This window comes from Sus scrofa, chromosome 8 (assembly GCF_054392235.1).
Source record: "Sus scrofa isolate SSC_HxYL_T2T_F1_AM1 chromosome 8, Sscrofa_HxYL_maternal_Yorkshire_Landrace_v2.0, whole genome shotgun sequence".
In the NCBI taxonomy this organism is placed as follows: domain Eukaryota; kingdom Metazoa; phylum Chordata; class Mammalia; order Artiodactyla; family Suidae; genus Sus; species Sus scrofa.
The window spans coordinates 85,240,532-85,263,157 of NC_139390.1; the positions used below are offsets into that span (position 1 = coordinate 85,240,532).

The 22,626-nt window shown below is 42.7% G+C and overlaps 1 protein-coding gene across 14 annotated transcripts in view; it reads right to left on the reverse strand.

Annotated features, from left to right (window-relative positions):
* The window catches only part of DCLK2 (doublecortin like kinase 2), a 179,890-nt gene that overhangs the window by 112,500 nt on the left and 44,764 nt on the right, over nucleotides 1-22,626 (reverse strand). The gene's annotated exons all lie outside the window — the stretch shown is intronic.

Below are 22,626 nucleotides of genomic sequence, written 5' to 3' on the forward strand. Positions count from 1 at the left end.
CTCCCCTACAAATGCATACCATGAAAGCCCTATTTAGGGGAGCTATCAGGGGTCACAGTTCACACATACAGAAGCTCAGTGCTCTCATCTGCTGACAACACCCCCTCCCTCAAATGCCAGGCAGGGCACGCACACCAGACATGTGCACATCCACTGGCTCACACCTTCTAGGTGAGGTGACTTTGTCAGGTTCCAAGTTGACAAGAGACGAGTATTAGGATCCTCAGAGTGGCCAGTGGGCAAGAGAAGCCACCTTAGGGGACATCCAGAGGCAGATGACACACCATCAAGTCGATGTGTGGATTGTACATGTGCTCAGAGCTGGTAGGATTTACACAAGAGGGCCTCTCTTTCGCAACCCAGTGCTCATCTGAGCAGCCTGGAATCTTCACACCAGCCCCTCTCATGATAGTCCATTTCTAGGATTTACTGTCAAACCCAAGTTCATGTGCCTGATGCACAGTGGGAACTGGAGTTTGGCAATGGCATCAGCCTCTACATGGATTAAATCATGAGCTACTGAAGCTGCCGACCTGCAAAACCCCCTGAGCAGAGCTGAGAGGAGGTCAGGAATGATGCACTTTGTGCTCTGGGAAAACTGGAAGAACAGGTGTTCAGATGGACATTTTTAGAAGAAAATTTTATGAGCACACTTCTTGCATCTCCTCATACCTAGAAAAACACTAAAATTCCTCATGGTGATTATCTGCTCCTCACAACTAGTGAGAACCTTCACCAGCAGCAAACTTTGTGAAATGTGTGCAAGGATGCATGTACCGCCCCCTTCACTTTTATCACATATATCCTGATTATTTCCCTTTTCCTCTTTGGGTGGTATTTCAGAGCTGTCTGAAATGTTGCCTCATGGGCTGCAGTTACATCAACAAAACCAAAAGTTGTCACAGTCCTCTGTGAGTGCAGCCACTCCCAAGGGTGAGCCGGTGAGCCCCGAGGGAACTCAGGAAGGAAACAAAGAATGCTGGCACCAAACAAAGACTACACAGCAGAGGTAGCTGAGGTGCATCTCAGCTATCAAAGGAGTGATTCCAGTAAGCCCAGACCTTTCCATCTTCCCATATAAATGCTAAATTCCTTAACTTGAGATATCTGGTTTTCTACAATCTTTTGTTCCAACTACCTGCCCTTTGTTGAAAAAACTCCTATACATCCTAGCTTCCCCCTCACCTCCTTGGAGTGGTTTTCTCAGGACTATCAGAGATGCTGTCTCCCAGGCTTAAGTCCTAATTTTGCCAATAAAACTCAATTCTCAGCATTCAGGTTGTGCATTTTTTTTTTAAGTTGACAACAGTGAGGCCAAACTGAAATGCTGGACTTTGGAGCAGAGAAAGGTCGATTGCAGGACCAAGGGAGGAGAATGGGCAGCTCATGCTCAAAAAGACCTGAACTCCTGGATGGTTTTCAGGAAAGAGTTTTCAAAGGCAAGTTTGGGAGGGAGGACTCCAGACTGTGTGACTTTCTTCTCATTGATTGCTGGGGGATGGATCCAGGGATCCTGTGGTCAGCCTGAGGTTAGCATCCTCCACTGGGTTGGGGGGTTCTTCTTGTAGAACTCCTCTAAGACATAGTGTTCTGTATATCCTTTGAGGAAGAACTAGGACTTTACCTCATTGTTGCACTACTGTTTAACTGCTTTTCCTTTCTTTCTGCATTCCCTCATTTCCCTAATTGATAACTGTTTGAATAAGCTCTTTGGAGCTCAGGGAAGAACTACAAAAAAAAGGCGGGGGAGGGGGGGGAGGCACACAGAAAGGCTTGTGTAGCTGGGAGGACCTCATAACGTCCTGCTCTTGGTTTCAGATGTGAATGGCACCTGCTTTGATGTGGTACCTTCTGGCAAGCATTTTACATGGCCTCCATCCTGTTCATTTTATTAATTCCTCATTGTTCAAGGAACAAAATTCAAATCCTTTAGCAAAATCTCATTCACTATCCTTCAGAATCTTGGCTACACATCTCACCATTTCTTCTTTACCATCTTCCCTAAAGGTTCCATACACTGTACTATTCATGAGTCTTTCAATAAGCGATGAACTTTCACTCCTTCATGCTGTTGATTCAGCTTTTTTTTTTTTTTTTTGCTTGGAATGTCCTTTCCTATATTTAAAAATCCATTTCACCCTTTCACCCTTCAAGATATACTTTCAGTTTCACTCTATCAAGTTTTTCCCAGCTTTCTGCTTTCAGCAGAAGTAGTCACTCTAACAGAAGTAGTCACTCTAACACTTAGATTATTCATTCAACAAATTTTGGGAGTTTCCATTGTGGTTCAGTGGGTTAAGAACCCGACTAGTATCCATGAAGATGCAGGTTCGATCCCTGGCCTCACTCAGTGGGTTAATGATCCAGCATTGCTGTGAACTGTTGTTTAGGTCACAGACGTGGCTCAGATCTGGTGTTGCTGTGGCTGTGCTGTAGGCCAGAAGCTGCAGCTCCGATTCAGCCCTTAGCCTGGGAACTTCCATATGCCATGGGTGCGGCCCTAAAGAGCAAAAAAACAAAAACAAAGCAAATATTCACTCAACAACCAGAAATATACCTACCCCATCAGAGTATTCTGATCTGTGTGTCTAAGGGATCCTTGAAGACATACTTATATTCCTAAAGATTGGCATGGTGGCAACATTGATTAGCTACCCAACAGAGGAATATGCTGTTATAGCCCCATCACTCAGTCCAGTAAGCAAGGTCCAGCAAAGTCTCTGTCCATCTGCTCATGCATTCTCAAAAGGGGCAACAGTGCCCTAAGGCAGTGGGGTGGGGGAGGTGTATGCAGATAGGTTTTAGGGAGAGTTACAGACTTCTTTGTGTATCCACCTCCACAAATTCATACATGGAAACTCTAACAGGCCCCCTAAACCCTGTACCACAGAATGTAACTGTATTTGGAGACAGAGCCTTTCAAGAGGTAAAGTTAAATGAGGTCACATGGGTGGGCCCTAACCCAGTCTGACTGGTGTTCTTACAAGAAGAGGAAATTTGGGAACCCAGAGAGAGACACCAGGATCTGTGTGCACAGAAGAAGGGACACAGCAAGAAGGTGGCCCTCTGCAACCCCAGGAACGAGGCCTCGGGAGAAACCCAATCTGCCAACACCTTAAGCTTGGATTTCCAGCCTCTAGAACTGTGAGAAAACAAATTCTGTTGTTCAAACCACCCAGTCTGTGACACTTTATTATGGCAGCCCTAGCAAATTAATACAGGAAGCAAAAAGATCTTAGATATTACCACGATCTGTGCCCCTCCAAGTTCAACCCCATCTGACAAAATTGCATTCCTTAGGATTTAATTATCTTATTAGGAGAAAATCCTGAATGAATTAACAAATTCATGTATTTAATTAAAAATTTTTCCTTAGAGGGTGATAATGCAAAAGTAAAGCTGAGAAACACTGAAGTGGCTAATACAGACATGTATCTACTATTGCCGTTTTTAAGTCTAGACCAATACAAACATACTAGAAAACCGTAGCTCCCCAGAATCTACAAACACACCAGTCCCCTCTACCTTCCTTCTTGTTAAACAGGGCAGGGTCCCTCCCTGTGGTGGGCTAAGGCCCACCTTGCTCCTGCCTTCTCAGGACCTTATCCTTTCCCCCTTCTTTATGGCATAATTTGCAAGAGCATTTTCTCTTCCCAATTTCCCTCCCCCTCCACCCAACATTCCTGGGAGACTGTCTCTACTCATCACCTCTGCGAAGGTGCTCCAGTGTGTCGTCACAGATGGCTCCAGATCACCAGCAACCTCCAGGTAACCAAACCCAACGGGCCGCTTTCAGTTCTCCCCTCATGGTGCCCTCTTGCCGGCATTTGGCCATTCAACCGCCTTCCTGAAAAACTCTTCTATACCTTAGCTTTTTCACTCCACACTCACCTGTTTTCCTCAACCTCCCAGGCGACGCCTCCATCTAGCGTGCTCCCTCTGTCCATCATGGCTGGAATTCTTCAAGGCTTAGTCCTAGACTGTCTGTTTACCTTGTCTAACCTTCCTTCAGGGCTGTTTTCCTGAATGCACCTCTACCCACCCATTTGCACAAACTTAACTCTGCTTTCTTCCCAATATTTATGGGATAAAAACTAAAAAATCCCAATCTGATGTTCAATGCAGCATAACCTCCCTTCCACGGATCTCAAGATTCTTCCTCTGGTGCCTGGAAACCTTTCTCAATATCAGCTGTTAGGAATCATCAGCCTTTCTATCTCCCTTTCACCATTCCTGACCCTCCAGAGGGCCACCCCCATGGCCCATGTCACCCTGGTCGCCACCCAACATATTTGCAGACAGGCTATGGTGTATTCACTTCTCAAATGTCAGTACAGCCATTGTCTTTCTTTCATAAAGTAGCGCTTTGCTGTTTACAAAGACAATCTCTTGAAAAATATATTCCAACCCTATAGCTGATGTAATTATACACTTCCACTGGTATACAGTACAGAAGGAAAAAGGTATTGGTCCATAAGAAATTATGTTAGAAGTTTCTGTTGTGGATCAACAGTAATGAGCCTGAGTAGTATCTATGAGGATGCATCTTTGATCCCTGGCCTCGCTCAGTGGGTTAAGGATCTGGCGTTGTCATGAGCTGCAGTATCGGTTGCAGACACAGCTCAGATCCCAAGGTGTTGCGGCTGTGATGTAGGCCAGCAGCCATAGCTCCAATTCGACCCCTAGCCAGGAACTTCCATATACTGCAGGTGTAGCCCTAAAAAGCAAATAAAAAAAAAAAAAGAAAAAAAAAAAAGAAAAAGTTATGCTGCACATGCTCATCTGTATTTTTGTCATGCTGTTGAGTTCAACCCTCTGAATTCCCTTTCTCAAGTCACTGACATGAGCTATTGTTACTTAAATGAGAGTGTGTATTCATACACATTGTGTATTGCTTATAAAAAGGAGCTTTCTAATTCGGCAAAGACAAAAATCAAAAACTAGAGTTCCGACGTGGCTCCATGGGTTAAGAACCTGACGTAGTGTGCGTGAGGATTCAAATTCAATTCCTGGCCTCACTCAGAGGGTTAAGGATCCAGTGCTGCCACAAGCTACTGCGGCATAGGTCACAGGTACAGGAAAAAAAACAAAAACAAAAACCTGTCATCCCACTTGTTTCTGCACCTTAATCTAGCAGAGGCTTTTATAGCTTAGTAGCTTCCTTTCCATGTTCAAGGGCATTTGGTTATAACATGAAATTATGCTTCTAAAAAAAATGAAAACAAGGAAATAAAGTTCAAACCATCACTCCACATAAACATTCCAGTTGCTTCTGACATTTAAATCTTTCCAGAAATGAGGTGTCTTGGTGTGAAACCTCACCAGGAAAAGGCAGTACTGCAAACCACCTTGCTGAGTCCCTCCACCACACTAAGTACCCTAAGAGAACAGGGCCCAAACTTGTTTATCTTTGCATTCCTAACACGGCAAGATCTTTGGTACAAAATGGGTGTTAACACCATGGAAATGAGAAAATGAATCCTCGACGTCAAGGAGCTTCTACTCTAGTGGGGGAAAGTGTAATTAAGGGACTCTGATGGGAATCTATTAGCAAATGGAAAGAAAGGGTAATGATGGATTAGTGAGAACACTGAAGACCAGGAGACCTGTGAACAAAGCTCGTGCAGCACATGGGGTTTTGTCCAGCATCCATGTCCCCGCTCTGATTATGACAGGACACACTTTTTCCTTGGGGACCCATCTCTCACCACTATGACCAGTGCAATTAGAGCACCAGGTCTCCAATTACTGTTTGACCCTGAAGTTATGCTTTAGGGTCAGCGTTCCCTTGGAGATGCCTGCTGGAGGGATGGAGGGGAACCTGGCCTGTGTCAGAACAGCCCTGAAGCTGCCAGGGGCCACCCCAAGAAGAGAAACACACAGTGACGGTGGGCTCTTCAATAGCCGCCAAGTGGCCCATGGACTTTTACACCTCATTGCCTTTGCTCAGACCACCTGAATTCTCCTTTATTCCTGCACCAGCTGAAGTCTTGCTCATTCATCAAAGCCCTATTCAAATGGTCCAGCCTTTGAGAGGAGGGAAGATCCTCTCAGTCAGAATGAGTCATTCCTTTGTTCTCAGAGTATTTGGTTTAATATCTTAAAGCATTTCCCAAGCTTTACTGGGCTCCTCTCACTGACAAATGGATAATACTGGCCTTGAAGTTGCTCTGTAAGCCTTTTCCATGTAAAGCACTGTTTACAATATACAAACACCAGCAAGACAGGAGTCTTTTTCTTTTTAATATTTAAAATTAATCTTTGAGCAGCGATGATGCATTTTTTGGTCTTATCTTAAATCATTATTATAGTCATTTTGAAAAATTAAGTCTAAGTTATCATGCAGCTACTCTGAGGGCAGCATACAGAGAATTCATTGTTTTGGACCAATTATTGGGTTTTTACTTTCTCTAATGTTCATTTAGAGTGAAAAAAACAAGCTCCAAAATAATGTGTCACACAAGTGCTTTCAAATTGTGTATGCATTTCTCACTCAGCTGTTATTTAACAAAGTCTGAGATCCTAAAGACTCATGAAATCTAAATCTTGTTGCTATGGTGGCTGTTTCCTTAGCTTTATATATGTATATATGAAGTCTGTGTATACATAAAATACTTATATATAGGTATAAAATAATAATTTATAAGTATAAAAAAGTAAACAATTCAAAAGGACCTAAAATGTATCAGATATTACAATAAAAGCATATTTGATTTTTTAAATTTGCAAATATTGCATTGACTTCATTTTTTTATTAAAGTATATTTGATTTACAATGTTCCTTCAATTTCTGCTGTACAGCAAAGTGACCCAATCATTATATATATATATATATGTTTATATATATATACACATTCTTTTTTTTATACTATCTTCCATCATGTTCTAACCCAAGAGATTGGACCTGGTTCCCTGTGCTGTACAGTAGGACCCCATTGCTTATCTGTTCCAAATGTAAATGAAGTACCATCTCATTGTGGTCAGAATGCCATCATTAACAAGTCAACAAATAACAAATGCTGGAGAGGGTGTGGAGAAAAGGGAACCCTCCTGCACTGGTGATGGGAATGTAAACTGGTACAACCGCTATGGAAAACAGTACGGAGGGTCCTCAGAAAACTAAAAATAGAGCTACCCTATGATCTAGCACACTCCTGGGCTTATATCCAATTATCTAAACTTTTAATCAGAGCTACATTAAAAAAATCTTAATTACAGGAAAAACTTCATTGGAATTATCTAGAAACACACAGTAAGTTATCTAGAGACAATATTTCAAGCTTCTTAAGGAATAAAACATTCAAAACACTATTTTTGGAGTTCCCATGTGCCTCAGCAGGTTAAAGAACTTGACACAGTGTCTGGGAGGTTGTGGGTTCCATCCCTGGCCTCACTTAGTGGGTTAAGGATCCAGCATTTCCAGAAGCAGTAGTGTAGGTCACAGATGTGGCTCAGATCCGATGTTGCTGTGGTGTAGGCCTGTAGCTGCAGTTCCAATTTGACTGCTAGCCTAAGAACCTTCATATGCCACAGGTGTGGTGGCTGAAAAGCTATTTTCCTAGACTTCCAAAGTAATTAATTTCAGGGGTCCTTACCTGTACATACATGCCAGGAGTATAGGGAAGGCGCTAGCCTCAGGAAAGGAGGTAAGCCTGTTTTCACTCTAGTTTCTTCTTCTGGGGCCTGCAGAGTTACATGTGACAGTCCTGATAACCCACTTGAAGATCTCAACTCTTCCTCGGACTCAGATACACCAACGAGGATGCTTCCCCAGAACCTCAGATCATTCAGTCCTTTGCAAAAAAATTTTTTTTTTTTTTTTTGTCTTTTCTAGGGCCGCTTCCTGCGGCACATGGAGGTTCCCAGACTAGGGGTCTAATCGGAGCTGTAGCCGCTGGCCTATGCTAAAGCCACAGCAATGCAGGATCTGAGCCATGTCTGTGACCTACACCACAGCTCATGTCAACGCTGGATCCTTAACCCACTGAGCAAGGCCAGGGATCGAACCTGCACCCTCATGGTTCCTAGTCGGATTCACTAACCACTGAGCCACGACAGGAACTCCAGTCCTTCGCAAATTTTTTACGCCGGTGGCCATTTCCAGAAATGAAGGAAGCTAACTTGTTTCCCTTCTTCTTACCTAGCTGGGCTGGGAAGTGGGAGCAGCAGGGGTGCTAGAGACCAGCAGGGCAGGGGTGCTGGGGCCCTGTGTACTCAGAGAGCCTTCCCTGGCAGGGCAGGTGCAGCCACCAGGGCCACAACCTTCCTGCGGGGAACAGAAGGGAGAAAAGTGGGGTGGGGGTGGGGAAAGCCCAGGGCAACCCTTTCAGCTTTGCCCTTCTTTATTCCAGCTGGGAAAGTTCCCACAGGGGCTCCAAGAGACAGGCTGAGCGAAAGCCCCAGCTCACTGATGGCCAGCCGCTCACCAGACAACAATGGGCAAGATGCACAATTGGCGATTGGACCCTTAGCTAATTTCACCCTATTTGGGGTCATAAGGCAGGAGATGGGAGGATATGGGCCTTGACAATGTGTCCAGAAGTGCTCTTACTCAGCGAGATGGCATTTAAGTCCCACATTTTAGAAGTGTGGTGCAATCACTGCTGTACTTTTGAAATGTTAAATGCCACTTTCTCAAGCACTTTGTGCCCAAACACACTGCTCAATGCTTTTTCTCTGTTATATTCTCACTTAATCCTGACAACAGCCCTGTGAGTCGGAATAATCATTCCCATTTTATGGATGAAAAAGGTCTCACTGCCATCAATTTACAGATAAAGAAACTAAGGTTTCATAGTGATTAGACGCCACAACTCACATCGCCCAGGCTATGGCTTGAAATCTAGGCTTCTGTCTCCAGTTCCAGGGCTATTTCTGTCAAGGTACAGCACATTCTTTTCATCATAGAGCAAGTGAAAGTACTGATCTTTCTGAAATGGGAAACGGCGAGACGATGCATGGCTTACAAGGTGTATCTGTTCTCACTTTTTTTCTTTTCTTTTTTGGCTGCCCTGTGGCTTACAGAGTTCCTGGACCAAGGATCAGATCCCAGCTGCAGCTACAACCTACACCACAGGCACAGCAATGCTGGATCCTTAACCCACTGTGCTGGGCTAGTGATTGAACCTGAGTCCCAGTGCTCCAGAGCCTCCATGGATCACATTGCACCACAGTGGGAACTCCTGTTCTCACTTTTTATTACTTACTTATTCATTTACTTTTTTTTTTTTGACTATTTTAGGGTCACACCCATGGCATTTAGAGGTTCCCAGGGTAGGGGTGGAATCAGAGCTAAAGCCACCAGCCTACACCACAGTCACAGCAACTCCAGGTTCAAGCTGTGTCTGTGACCTAAACTGCAGCTCAGGGCAACACTGGATCCTTAACCCACTGAGCAAGGCCAGGGATTGAACCCATATCCTGATGGATCCTAGTCAGGTTCGCTAGCCACCGAGCCATGAAGGAACTTCTATTCTCACTTAAAAAAAAAAATTATCTCACACACATTTAAACCTCCCATTAATCACTGGAACTCTCAGAAAGCAAAAAATCCTCCCTCCGTTTTTGAGAAGTCCACATATTATATACACGCCCATGTGCACTTTGACTATACTCTTTATCAAAACACCCTTTGAACAGAAAAGCAAAAGCATCCATTTAAAAATACAAGCCATTTCAACATGTAAAGTTTTGTCTGGACTAGGATTGGGTCCTCTGGGGTTCACAAGAATTAGATGCACAATTCAGTAGCATTTTAAAAGTCACTGGACTACCACACCTCTATCCCCAACCAACCTGCCAGGATTTCTGCCCCCAAGTCCAGAATCGATGGAGACTTTATGTATTAAACACAACTCCAAAGCCTGGCGTGAGAGACACTCACAGTAGCAAAGACAAATGTGTTCTTGCCCCATGAGAAAAAGAAGCTATTATGTTGTAAAACAGCACATGTTTGCCAAGTGGCCTCAGGTTAGTCTTCACAGAACAGTAGCGGGAAAAAGAAACTTGCAAAAGTCAAAAAATAAAACACTTCCCTTCATGCCAGGCATCTTAAAGCCAGTTGTCAAAATGTGCACTATAATAAAAACTTGCTCTCTCTCCACCATGCTCTCCATTTCTTCTGTGAAACACCGGGGCTGAATGACACAGAGAATGTTCAGTACTCACAGGCTGCTTTCTGGAGCCCCAAACTCATCAGCCTCTACCAGCTGAGTTTAATACATACAAAGAGCCAGTTCTGTTTCTTCCCAAATATGTTTATGACAGTTGTGCTTGTTAAAACTAAAGTGATCATGTAAATTGTAGAAATATGAGTATGAAAATAAAGTTTGTCAGTGGAAATTAATTTGAAGGATTTGGAAATGCTGCATAAAGATAGGCTACTCAAATAAATTGCTGTTGAGTTCTATTTTCTCAAGACATCTTAGATTTAGGGGATGAAGTCTGATTAAAAACTTTCAATGGATTCTGCCCTCAGATTGAGTCACAGGTATCTAAGGTCTCACTCAGTTTTAAAGAACTGAAACAGGAGCTCCCATCATGGTGCAGCGGAAACGAATCTGACTAGGAACCATGAGGTTGCGGGTTTGACCCCTGGCCTCGCTCAGTGGGTTAAGGATCCAGCTCTGGCACTGCCATGTGCTGTGGTGTATAGATCACAGACGTGGCTCAGACCTGGCATTGCTGTGGCTCTGGCGTAGGCTGGCAGCTGTAACTCTGATTAGACCCCTAGCCTGGGAACTCCATATGCTGTGGGCGTGGCCCTAAAAAGACAAAAGATGAAAAATAAATAAAGAACTGAAACTAGCGATTATAGATTCTAAACTGTAGTTGTGGTTTATACAAGAGATAAGGCAGAACTTTCTTCAGCTGATCACACTCCAAGCAAAGGCTTCAACATCAAATATCTGGCAAATCAGAGGGTACTTACTGTTTAATGTTAAAAATGTACTATAAAAATACAATTTTTATGATCCTTTCAGCTAAGACTTTTGATCTGCCAAATACTACTAGATCCATTACATTAAAATAACAGAACTTTTCCTGCAAGTTTGTATTATGAGTGACTTTTTTTTTTTTTTTTCTGCAACCATGACATATGGAAGTTCCAGGGCTAGGGATTGAATTTGTGCCTCAGCAGTGACCGAGCCACTGCAGAGACAACTCCAGATTCTTCACACATTTTGCTACAGCAAGAACTCCACATGAGCAACTTTTTAACACCATCAGTGACAAAACTTATTTCGACATCTATTTTAGTCATCATGTGACAAAATATTTTTTCCACAATTTACCAATTATTATTGCCAAGGCTGGTATTTCACTTTATTATAACTCTCCACCAAATTAAAGGTCTCATGGATAGACAAAAGGATGCTGCACTGGCAATACTCTCCCCCAAGCAGACACACCACACCATATACAAGGATCATGCACTTGACCCTGTGTATTGACAGCATCGGCTCCAGAGGCAAGCCATTGTCTATGAAGTACAGGTGTTTCCTCTGTAGCCAGTTTTCACAACACAACTGGACATAATGAGATTGAATAACAAGGGTATACAATTTGCATTATGACCAGGTCAAGATCAGGAACTAGCAAGCACCCAGCACATGGGATAAAGCAGTTGTAGCTTTTTTTTTTTTTTTTGGTCTTTTTAGGGCTGCACCCAAGATATGGAGGTTCCCAGGCCAGGGGTTGAATCGGAGCTGTAACTGCTGGCCTGCACCACAGCCCCAGCAACACCAGATCCAAGCCACACCTGTGACCTACACCACAGCTCACGGCAATGCCGGTTCCTTAACCCACTGTGAGCAAGGCCAGAGATCGAACCTGTGTTTTCATCGATGCTAGTCAGATTTGTTTCCACTGAGCCACCACGGGAACTCTCCTAACAATTTGTTTTTGATGCTTATGCTTTCTTACTGTTTTATTCCAATTTGTTCATCATAGCAGCAGTATAAAAGTAATTGATTTTGGCCTGGTTTATGACATACCCAGCTTTAGTTCAAGCTCTCTATTTTAAAAAGGGCCTTCGGAATATCAGTTCTCACTTGCTGCCTTACAGTGTACAATGCCCTTTTAGTTCAACAGACCCTCAGAAATCCCTATCAGGGAGGCAAGCCATTTTACAGATGGGATAGCTGAGCCTTAAGTCACTTGCCCAAACCTGTGCAGCTGGTTGGTGGTACAGCCAGATGGAGAACTCAAGCCTTAAACCCCTCTTTTCTTGGCAACCACAAGTCTGTTCTCCATGTTCATGAGTTTGTTTCTTTTCTGTAGACAGGTTCAAGGGGGGGGGGGGGGGAGGAAGGGAGAGGTTGGAGCTGGTAGATGCGAACTGCTGCATTTGGAATGGATAAGCAATGAGGTCCTGCTGTATAGCACAGGGAACTATATCTGATCACTTCTTTTTGTGTGTGTGTGTGTGTGTGTGTGTGTGTCTTTTTGTCTTTTTTTTTTTTTTTGTTGTTGTTGTTGTTGCTATTTCTTGGGCCGCTCCCGCGGCATATGGAGGTTCCCAGGCTAGGGGTTGAATCGGAGCTGTAGCCACCGGCCTACGCCAGAGCCACAGCAACGTGGGATCCGAGCCACGTCTGCAACCTACACCACAGCTCACGGCAACGCCGGATCGTTAACCCACTGAGCAAGGGCAGGGACCGAACCCGCAACCTCATGGTTCCTAGTCGGATTCGTTAACCACTGCGCCACGACGGGAACTCCTATCTGATCACTTCTGATGGAACATGATGGAGGATAATGTGAAAAAAGAACATATATATATATATATATATATACATATATATATATATATATCTGGGTCACTTTGCTGTACAGCAGAATTTGAAAGGATACTGTGAATCAACTATAATAAAAAATTTTTTTGGAGTTCCATCATGGCACAGTGGAAACGAATCCAACTAGGAACCATGAGATTGTAGGTTCGATCCCTGGCCTCACTTAGTGGGTTAAGGATGTGGCATTGCTATGAGCTGTGGTGTAGGTCACAGATGAGGCTCAGATCCTGCATTGCTGTGGCTGTGGTTTAGGCTGGCAGCTGTAGCTCTGATTTGATCCCTGGCCTGGGAACCCCCATATGACTCAAGTGTGGCCCTAAAAAGGCAAAAAAAACCCAAAACCAAAACCAAACAAACAAAAAACCCCCCTATTTTCACTAGAAGCCTGGTCTTCCTTCCCAAATACATCAAATCAGGCCATATTCTAACCACCTGAACTTTAATCAACTTAACTCTTGCATACATCTAAGGCTTAATAGGAAATAACCAACTCAGAATGGAAGGCTCACTATGGGGCAGGCACTATGCTAAGGTAGCATTTGAATACATTACAGCCCTTTGCTAGTGACTCCAGTTTCCACATCTCAGTAGCAGAGCTGGGACTTGAGCCAGGCAATCTGACTCCAACAGCCCAGCTCTCAACCGAATGATGTAGTTTTTACCTAATACACTGTAGTGCTGGCCAACTAGTTTATAAATTCACCTAGGAAATATGTGTTTGTATTCTTCTGAACATTAATAATTAGTATAATTGTCCAAGTAAGGTGTAGATAGCTTTCTCTTACATTGCTTTTTAAAATCATGAGTCTGAAATTTCTGCATACAAATTAGTTGGAGACTGAAAATGCAGAGTCTGAGGCAAGAGAGCTGTGGTCGAAGCTGAGATTCTGCTTTTGTGACAACTTCCAAGTGATACTGATGCCAGTCCTTGGACCACACCTGGAGTGATAAGACTCTAAAACACAAACTGCTTTTCTCCTGTAAATCTTGTCTTTATTGGGTTAGGTATTTTACTGTTTTTATTTATTATTATATAGGGCTGCACCTGCAGCATATGGAAGTTCCCAGGCTAGGGGCTGAATCAGAGCTGCACCTGCCAGTCTGTGTCACAGCCACAGCAATGCCAGATCTAGGCTGCATCTGCATCCCGCACCGCAGTTTGTGGAACCACCAGATACTTAACACAGGATCCTTAACTCACTGAGTAAGCCCAGGAATGAAACCCATACTATGGATACTAGTTGGGTTCTTAACCCGCTGAGCCACAATGGGAACTCCATCTTTTACTGTTTTTAATCTCAGAATGGGTCTCAGATCCTTGACATATCACTATTTGAAGATGAACAGAAGGCTAAGAAGTAGGAATCTGCTTTGCTCAACATATTATAGCCAAAAATTATTTGAATAAATTAATTTTACTTTGTGTAGTTGTAGAAGCTCTTCAGGATCAGAACCTTAGCAACGTTGTTACTCTATGCATTTCTAATAGAAAATCCTCTTTTGATAGGAAGGTTTCATACTCTGCATCTCTGAGAGTCATTTCATTACTATTTCTAGGAAGTACTGTATAAGAAATATGAGCTTGGAGTTCCTGTTGTGGCTCAGTGGTTAACGAATCCAACCAGGAACCATGAGGTTGCAGATTTGATCCCTGGCCTTGTTCAGTGGGTTAAGGATCTGGCAATGCCATGAGCTGTGGTGTAGGTCTCAGACGCAGCTCGGATCTGGCATTGCTGTGGCTGTGGTATAGGCCAGTGGCTACAGCTCCAATTGGACCACTAGCCTGGGAACCTCCATATGCCACAGGAGCAGCCCTAAAAAGATCAAAAAAAAAAAAAAAAAAAAAAAAAAAAGAAAGAAAGAAAGAAAGAAAAGAAAAAAGAAAGATGAGTTTTTGCAGTGAAAAAGACCAGGAGCTGGCATTCCAGCTCTAAGTGTGTATGAGCTCAGTGACTTTAGGGGAAAGTATAGCGAAACTATAGCGAAACCAATATTCAAAGATATTCAAAGAGGTTAAGTTACTTTGCTATCAATAAAACTGAGCTACGGCAACTACGTCCTCACATCTGTCATGGCCATTAGGTGAAATATGTACTGAAGCCATGTGGTAGGTATTAGATAACTATTTATTGTATCAAGAAAAATTATTTCCTACATTGCCAGTCTGTCTCCATTGGCAAAACTGAATGACAACAAAATATTTTTGCCAAGATTTGGACTTTAAAGGGAAAACAGTGTAAAAGTAATAATAGCTAACATTTACTTGACATCTATTAGGGTACCAGTCACTCTCCAGGGATGTTTCTATTATCATTCCCTTTTACAAGTAAAGATACAGGTTCAGAAAGATCGAGTAACCAGCCCAAGGTCCCAATCCAGCCCCGAGGCTCCACAGCTTGCTCCCAGAACCACTAAGCACCTGTCCCCCCTGGAGGTGGAGGTGGTGCTTGGTGATGCAGAGAAAATCAAAAGCAACCCTAAGGAAAGAGTGAGAATCTGAGTCAGCATCCCTTGAAACATTTTATCTCATCGTCTGGAACATTCTTTCCAAGGCTCTTTTAAGAAAAACCTTACACAGAAGTGAGGGGTTTTGTTTTTCTTACTGAATCGGCTTCCTCATACTTATTTTGCCAATTCAACCATAAGTTCACTAAAGTTATGAACCACCTCTTAGGGACTTTTGCATCTGTTAAACATAGATTCTTGAATTCAGGGGCCCTCAAATACTTGATTTAATGTATGGTCTCCCCTGGAGCTTGGCTCATTGTTAACTCCAGCACAGATTCCATAAATAAAATGCTTGAAGTGGATTCTGATGTCAACAAATACCAGAGGAAGCTGATTCTAATTTGAAACATAAGTGAGGGAAACAAATGCTATAGAAGGTTAACATGCTAAATAATAAATAAAGGAAACAAAAGGCTGAACACAACATAAGACTGACTCACTCTTCCTTTCTTCCCTTCCCTCCCTCCCTCTCTTCCTTCCCTCCCTCCTTTCCTTCCTTTCTTAATCCTACATTCTATTAAACTGAGAGGGCACAACTTCTTAGAAACCATTATCTACCATCACCCTCAGAGAAGGAAGATCTGGGGTCAATTATGACATCTCGAATTACCCAATCATTATCCCCATTGAGTGATTCAGATGACACTACCTAAGACACTGCGTTAATTATATACCAGATGATGACAGATGTGCTCCTGAAAACTGATTGCAGATCTAAAGAGGGAGTCAGAAGGGGCTGATGAAAGAAAGATTCATAGGAGACTATTTGGCAGTGTAGGGAATTAAATGCAAACTACACTAAATGATTATTTTATTCATGTCAGGTTCATAAACCTTTTTCATAACTAACAGGAAAAAAGACATTTCATGATCCTCTGTCTAAAAGAAAGATGCTAATATAGTTAACACAGTATGATTTCACTGTTACAGACATTTCTCCTAAAAGAGACCTGAGGCATTTAACATGTCAAGCATTAAACCTCAAACTATGGTTTGGGCCAATTTAGTGTGTTGTAATTACAGCTGTACGGTTCACCAAAATAACCCTACTCCAGAGCATGAAATCATGCTACTCTCATGAGGAAAGATCCCTTGTCTTGGAAAACAGAGTTAAACCACACAGGCAAAAAATATTTCAAAGGCATCTCTCAAACCTTTGCAAACTAGTTCTTATTTGCTCTGAAGTCACATTTTCCACCAGATCTTTCTGCCAAGAAATGTATGTGTACCTCAAGTTTATCACTCTCTAATCCTTAATAGATTTAAAATTCTTTGTGCCATGACTTGTTTGTATATATCCAATGAGAACTCTGTGAAGCAAAGAGCCAATGAATATTCCCAGAAGAGTGATCTTGTTAAAGATGCTGATAAAATGGCAAGAGCCAAACACTGAGAAACTAACAAAGCTCTATGCACCAGATGTCCTTGAATGGTTTCCATCTCCTAGGAACCAAAAGCTGAAGGGCTTATTCTTCTGTTTCAGCACTCCCTTCTAACCCCCTGTTTGGATCTGCAAAATGAAACACCAATAGGAACACCTGAGAAATAAAACCTAACCCTGTCATCACACTCACTGCTGCAGAGACCAATTGAGTATTCCAGGGAATAGCAATTGCCAAACTCTAAAGATTTCACCTTAACTTACAAAACTTTTCAAACACAACTTTGAAAATGAGTCATGATCTGGGGAAGGAAGGCTAGCATGAATCATCCCAGAACTTTTATAAGATTAAATTTCAGAGAATTTAATGAAATCTGGCCAAGTGTTAAGAACTAAGAAATATTATGAAATTAAAACTCATAGGCCAAGGAAATGCCATGGGGATTTCTGCCACCCCAAATCCAGGATATCCAAAGCCACACAGTTGGTAGTACAGTTTCGAAATCATAAATGAAATACCTGATTAGCTGAATCTGCATGTTTGAAGAAAGGAAATGAGTTAGAATGAAGTGGCATTATTCATTCCCCTGACCAGGTAGACAGCTTTGTAGGTAAGCATTAACAATCTAAACAATAGGAATTCCCACTGTGGCACAAGGGCATCAGTGGCATCTTGGGAGCACTGGGACTCAGGTTCTATCCCCAGCCTGGCACAGTGGGTTAGGGATCCAGCATTGCTGCGGCTGTGGCTTGGGCTGCAACTGTGGTTCAGATCTGACCCCTGGCCTGGGAATTCCATATGTGGGGGTGGGGTGGGGTGGCCAAAAAAGAAAAAAAAATCTGAAAAACGTTTTTTATCCAACTTCTCTAACACATTCTGCAAAAGCTTTGCAAACCAATAGACACACAAATATGATAATGCTAATTGTAACCTAATACACTTATTTTATTTACTGGTTGCAATCACTTCACTGTTATTATCAAATGATTTTAACCACTTGATAGTACTCCTCGTCTTAATATCTAAACACATAACAAAAAATTTAATAAAATAAAGCAGCAGCACTTTTGTGGACTCCTGTGAAAAGCAAACAAGAAAGAATAGGAAGAATAAGCAGAGTATGTTAAATTTCTCATTAGCACTGACTTTCCTGCAACCTTTGAGAACAGGGCAGTACTTCAGGAATGCTGCAAAACCTTTTGTGAAAAAATCCATTTCTCCCAAGAAGTAGCTTTGTAAGTGATTCTGCAACTTTCTCCTGCCTGCCACAGAGCATTGCCACTGGGGACCTCTACATTCAGAGCCCTTTGCTGCCACTGTCACAGCTCCCTGGAGTCCTGGAGACCTGTGGGTCTAAGAGGACCTCCATTCTTGCTGGAGGAAGCCCCTCATACGTTTATTTCCTCTACAGCCCCACTCACCTGGAGAGAACACAGGTAGCTACTTTCTTCTATCAGAGCTTAAATTCTAAGAAAGAAAGCGCTGCAAAATAACAATACAGAAGATAAACTAAAAAAATCATCACCTTTCCATTTTGCTTTATAAATAAGTTACTTTAATGTATTTTATGAAAGAATGCTGTTACATTTATGGTTTCTGCAAAGGGAAAATTATATGCTACATTCCCCTCCCTGGTTTACTGACCAGAGTCTTTGTTTTTTTTGTTTGTTTGTTTTTTGTCTTTTTGCTATTTCTTTGGGCCGCTCCCACGGCATATGGAGGTTCCCAGGCTAGGGGTCCAATCGGAGCTGTAGCCACCGGCCTATGCCAGAGACACAGCAACGCGGGATCCGAGCTGCGTCTGCAACCTACACCACAGCTCACGGCAACGCCGGATCATTAACCCACTGAGCAAGAGCAGGGACCGAACCCGCAACCTCATGGTTCCTAGTCGGATTCGTTAACCACTGCACCACTATGGGAACTCCTGACCAGAGTCTTTGACTCTTTACATACAATGGTTCATTAAAGCTTTGTTTTTATGCCATATTGAGATAAAGATAAAGACCAACACCCACATTCACAGACTATATAAGGCTAAGTGGAAACTAGGCAGTGACATCCCAGGGGCATATTTTGCTTGTTGCGTCTGCCAAAACGAAAAACAGACCACATCACTTGTGGAAGAAATAGACAAACAAGATGAATTTCATATAAACTCTGAAATCGTACTTTCAAAAAGACAGATTGCAAAGACAGTAACACTCAAACACACCGAACTACACTCTTGGCTCAAAATGTCATTAGCTTTGGCACAGGGTGTGAGAGTTCAGAACCCTGAATACACCATTTTTGCCTCTCCTGGCAACAGGCAACACCACTTCATTGTTGATGATACATGACCCATTCGCTCTGTAAGGAGAACCGCAGCATGTGCTGACTTGGCTTTTTTCTGCATCTCCTGGAAAGAAGAGGCCCTTTCAGAGGCTTCAGAAGCTCTGTAACATTAAGTACAAAACTCCCCTTCTCCCTCTGTGGAGTCTCATTTCAATTGCAAACACCTTGTAAGACCACAATCTAATTCTGCATCCCTGTGTAAGTAAGTACATAACCACACCAGGCTGTGGGTAACCACTGAGCATCTGAATCCCTGGATACAATTTCACTGGTGCTTGCCCAGCGGTGCAAAAATACATGCCCCTTTTATGCACCTAGTCTGCACTGTATCACCTAATGCCGGCATCACTTTGGATGTGATAATCATGTTTTTCCCAACTGCCTGCTAGCTTTTTGCAAATGGCGACCATATCCTAAGTTCTTTGTTAGGTTATAACATATTACTGTATGCGTGGCAGGCCCACAAAAATATTTCTTTTTGTAAAATAATTCTCACCTATAAATAATGGGGACCTGAAAAATCCAAAAGCAGATACAACCCTTCAAACTTTTCCACTCAGGAGTTCCCATCGTGGCTCAGCAGTAACAAACCCAACTAGCATTCATGAGGACTCGGGTTTAATCCCTGGCCTTGCTCAGTGGGTCGGGGATCCAGCGCTAGTGTGAGCTGTGGTGTAAGTTGAAGACATAGCTTGGATCCCAAGTTGCTGTGGCTCTGGTGTAGGCCAGCAGCTACAGCTCTGATTTGACCCCTAGCCTGGTAACTTCCATATGCTACAGGTGCGTTCCTAAAAAGTCCAAAAAAAAAAAAAAAAAAAAAAAAAACCACCAAAAAACTTTTCCATTCAGATTCTTAAATTCAAAAAACTTACCATAGGAGTTCCCATTGTGGCTCAGTGGTTAACGAATCCCACTAGGAACCATGAGGTTGCGGGTTCGATCCCTGCCCTTGCTCAGTGGGTTAAGGTTCCAGCATTGCCATGAGCTGTGGTGTAGATTGCAGACACGGCTCGGATCCCACGTTGCTGTGTCTCTGGCATAGGCCGGTGGCTGCAGCTCCGATTGGACCTCTAGCCTGGGAACCTCCATATGCCATGGGAGCTGCCCTAGAAAAGGCAAAAAGGCAAAAAGATAAAAAAAAAAAAAAAAAACTTACCACATATCTTAGACTGGCTCTGACTCTCCTTGAGCAATTAACTGGCTAAATAGCAACTTTGTTTATATTCATTTATTGTAGCAAGAAAATGTAACCCTATTAAGAAGTTAGTTATAGCAAGCCAGGCACCTTGCCCTGAAAAGGTTTAGAGAATACACCTCACTGGGTATTCCCTGGTGGTGCAGTGGTTAAGGGTCTGGTGTTTTCACTGCAGCAGCTCTAGTCACTGCTATGGTTTGTGTTCTATCCCAGGCCCAGGAATTTCCACATGCTGCAGGCATGGCCAAAATGAACAACTAACCAAACAAAATTTAAAAAAAAAGAAAAAGAAATATACAAGACTACACCTCACTGAATCCTCTTTAGAGAGTATGGGACTCTTACTCCCTTTTAAGCAAGGAGGCTCTACAGAGAATTAACCTACCTCCCTGGCATCTCACAGCCAGTGTGGCAAAGCCAGAATCCACACCTGGGCACTTTGGTGGTGGAGCCCAAGAACTATTCTCTCTGTTCTTAGAGAAACTCTCCCATTTATTACTGGTTTATGATATTCAACCTTGAAGCTACTTTCACATACTTTATTACATCTAATCTCAATAAGTAACTTGTGAAGAGTAGATATTATAAATGAAAAACAGGTAGAGGTAAGAATTTCATGCACATAGCAACAAGGAACACATCAGATAGAGTACTGAATTCCTCTATCTTAAAATCCTATGTATGATGCTTCTCACAAACTTCCCTCGATGTGTAACCTTATAATTAGATGGCAGCTGAAAAGGATATGTTTTGGGACTTCCATAACATTTTATGACACTTTTGTTATGGAGTGGAAATATGGAAAATACAGGTGGTAACATTTTATGAATAATTTTCCAAAACTCATTTCAACCTTGCATGAGTTTTCCCATGGGGAGGAAAAAAATTATAAAAACAGACAAGTTTCCAAAATCCTGATCCCTCCCCAAGCCTATTTAACTATTTAACTCCTAGAGTAACTAATATATATTACTGATCCTTTATTATGGGAAGTTCCTGATCACTTTTTCTTGGCCTTTGACCATTGAGCCTGACATTAAGTAGATGCCTCATAGACTTTTTTTTTTCATCTGCAGTTATTTAACTTCCCCTAGGAAAAGCTTACATTCCAGGCTCCTGTGACAGATTGCACCACTGTCTCCCATTCGTTACCCTTTCCTGTACCCACGGTCTTTGCATATATTTCAAGGGCTTGTGCATGTGCCCCCACTTTGGCCAATAAAAGGAGGCAAGTAATGTTTTGAGTCTAGGCTTCAAGAGGCCATGGGTGTGCTTCTGACATACCATGAGAAAGCCTGGGCTAATCCACTGGTAGTGGGGTGGGGGGAGATGACAGACACATGGAGGAAAGGTGTCGCAGCCAGCCCCATCCCACTCCCTATCTTGCAGCTCAGCTGGCATCAGCAGAGCAACGGAAGCCAGCATTTAAAGGGTGAGAAATAAATGCTTCTTTCTGAATGCCACCGAGTATAGGGTGATTTATTATGCAACAAGAGATAGCTGATACAATTTTTCCTTTTTTTTTTTTTTTTTTTTTTGTCTTTTTGTCTTTTTAGGGCTGCACCTAGGGCATATGGAAGTTCCCACACTCGGGGTCTAATCTGTGCTATAGCCGCTGGCCTACATCACAGCCACAGCAATGCAGGATCTGAGCCACATCTGCGACCTACACCACAGCTCATGGCAACGCCAGATCCTTAACCCACTGATTGAGGCCAGGGTTCAAACCTGCATCCTCATGGATGCTAGTTGGATTCGTTAACTGCTGAGCCATACAGGAACTCCTGATACAATGTTTTTTTTTTTGTTTGTTTGTTTTTTTTTTTGTCTTTTTGCCATTTCTAGGGCCACTCCCACAGCATATGGAGGTTCCCAGGCTAGGGGTCTAATCAGAGCTCTAGTCACTGGCCTACACCACAGCCACAGCAACGCAGGATCCCCAACCCATTGAGCAAGGCCAGGGATCGAACCCGAAAACTCATGGCTCCTAGTCAGATTCGTTAATCACTGAGCCACGATGGGAACTCCCTGATTCAATTTTTCAATTGCAGTTATGGACTAGGCAATTTTACTTAATACTGATGACTTTGGGAAATTTTTATTATTAATCCTACCTTCTATCTCTATCAGTTCATATACCTGTTTACATTATACATTTTAAAATCATTTGTACAGGCCCTACCCCAGGTCTATAAATGAGAACCACCTGGGCTATGTGGAATATGTATCTTTTTTGTTTGTTTTTTAAGCTTCACAGTCATTCTGATGTGTAGTCATGATCAAGGATCCCTAGCTGACAGTCCCAAAAGATGAGGGGCCAGCCTGTTCATGGTCCAGATTTGGTCTTTCACTTTTAGGCAGGGCTTCAAAGTCCATGGGAGACTGGCACTTGTGTCAAGTTCACAGT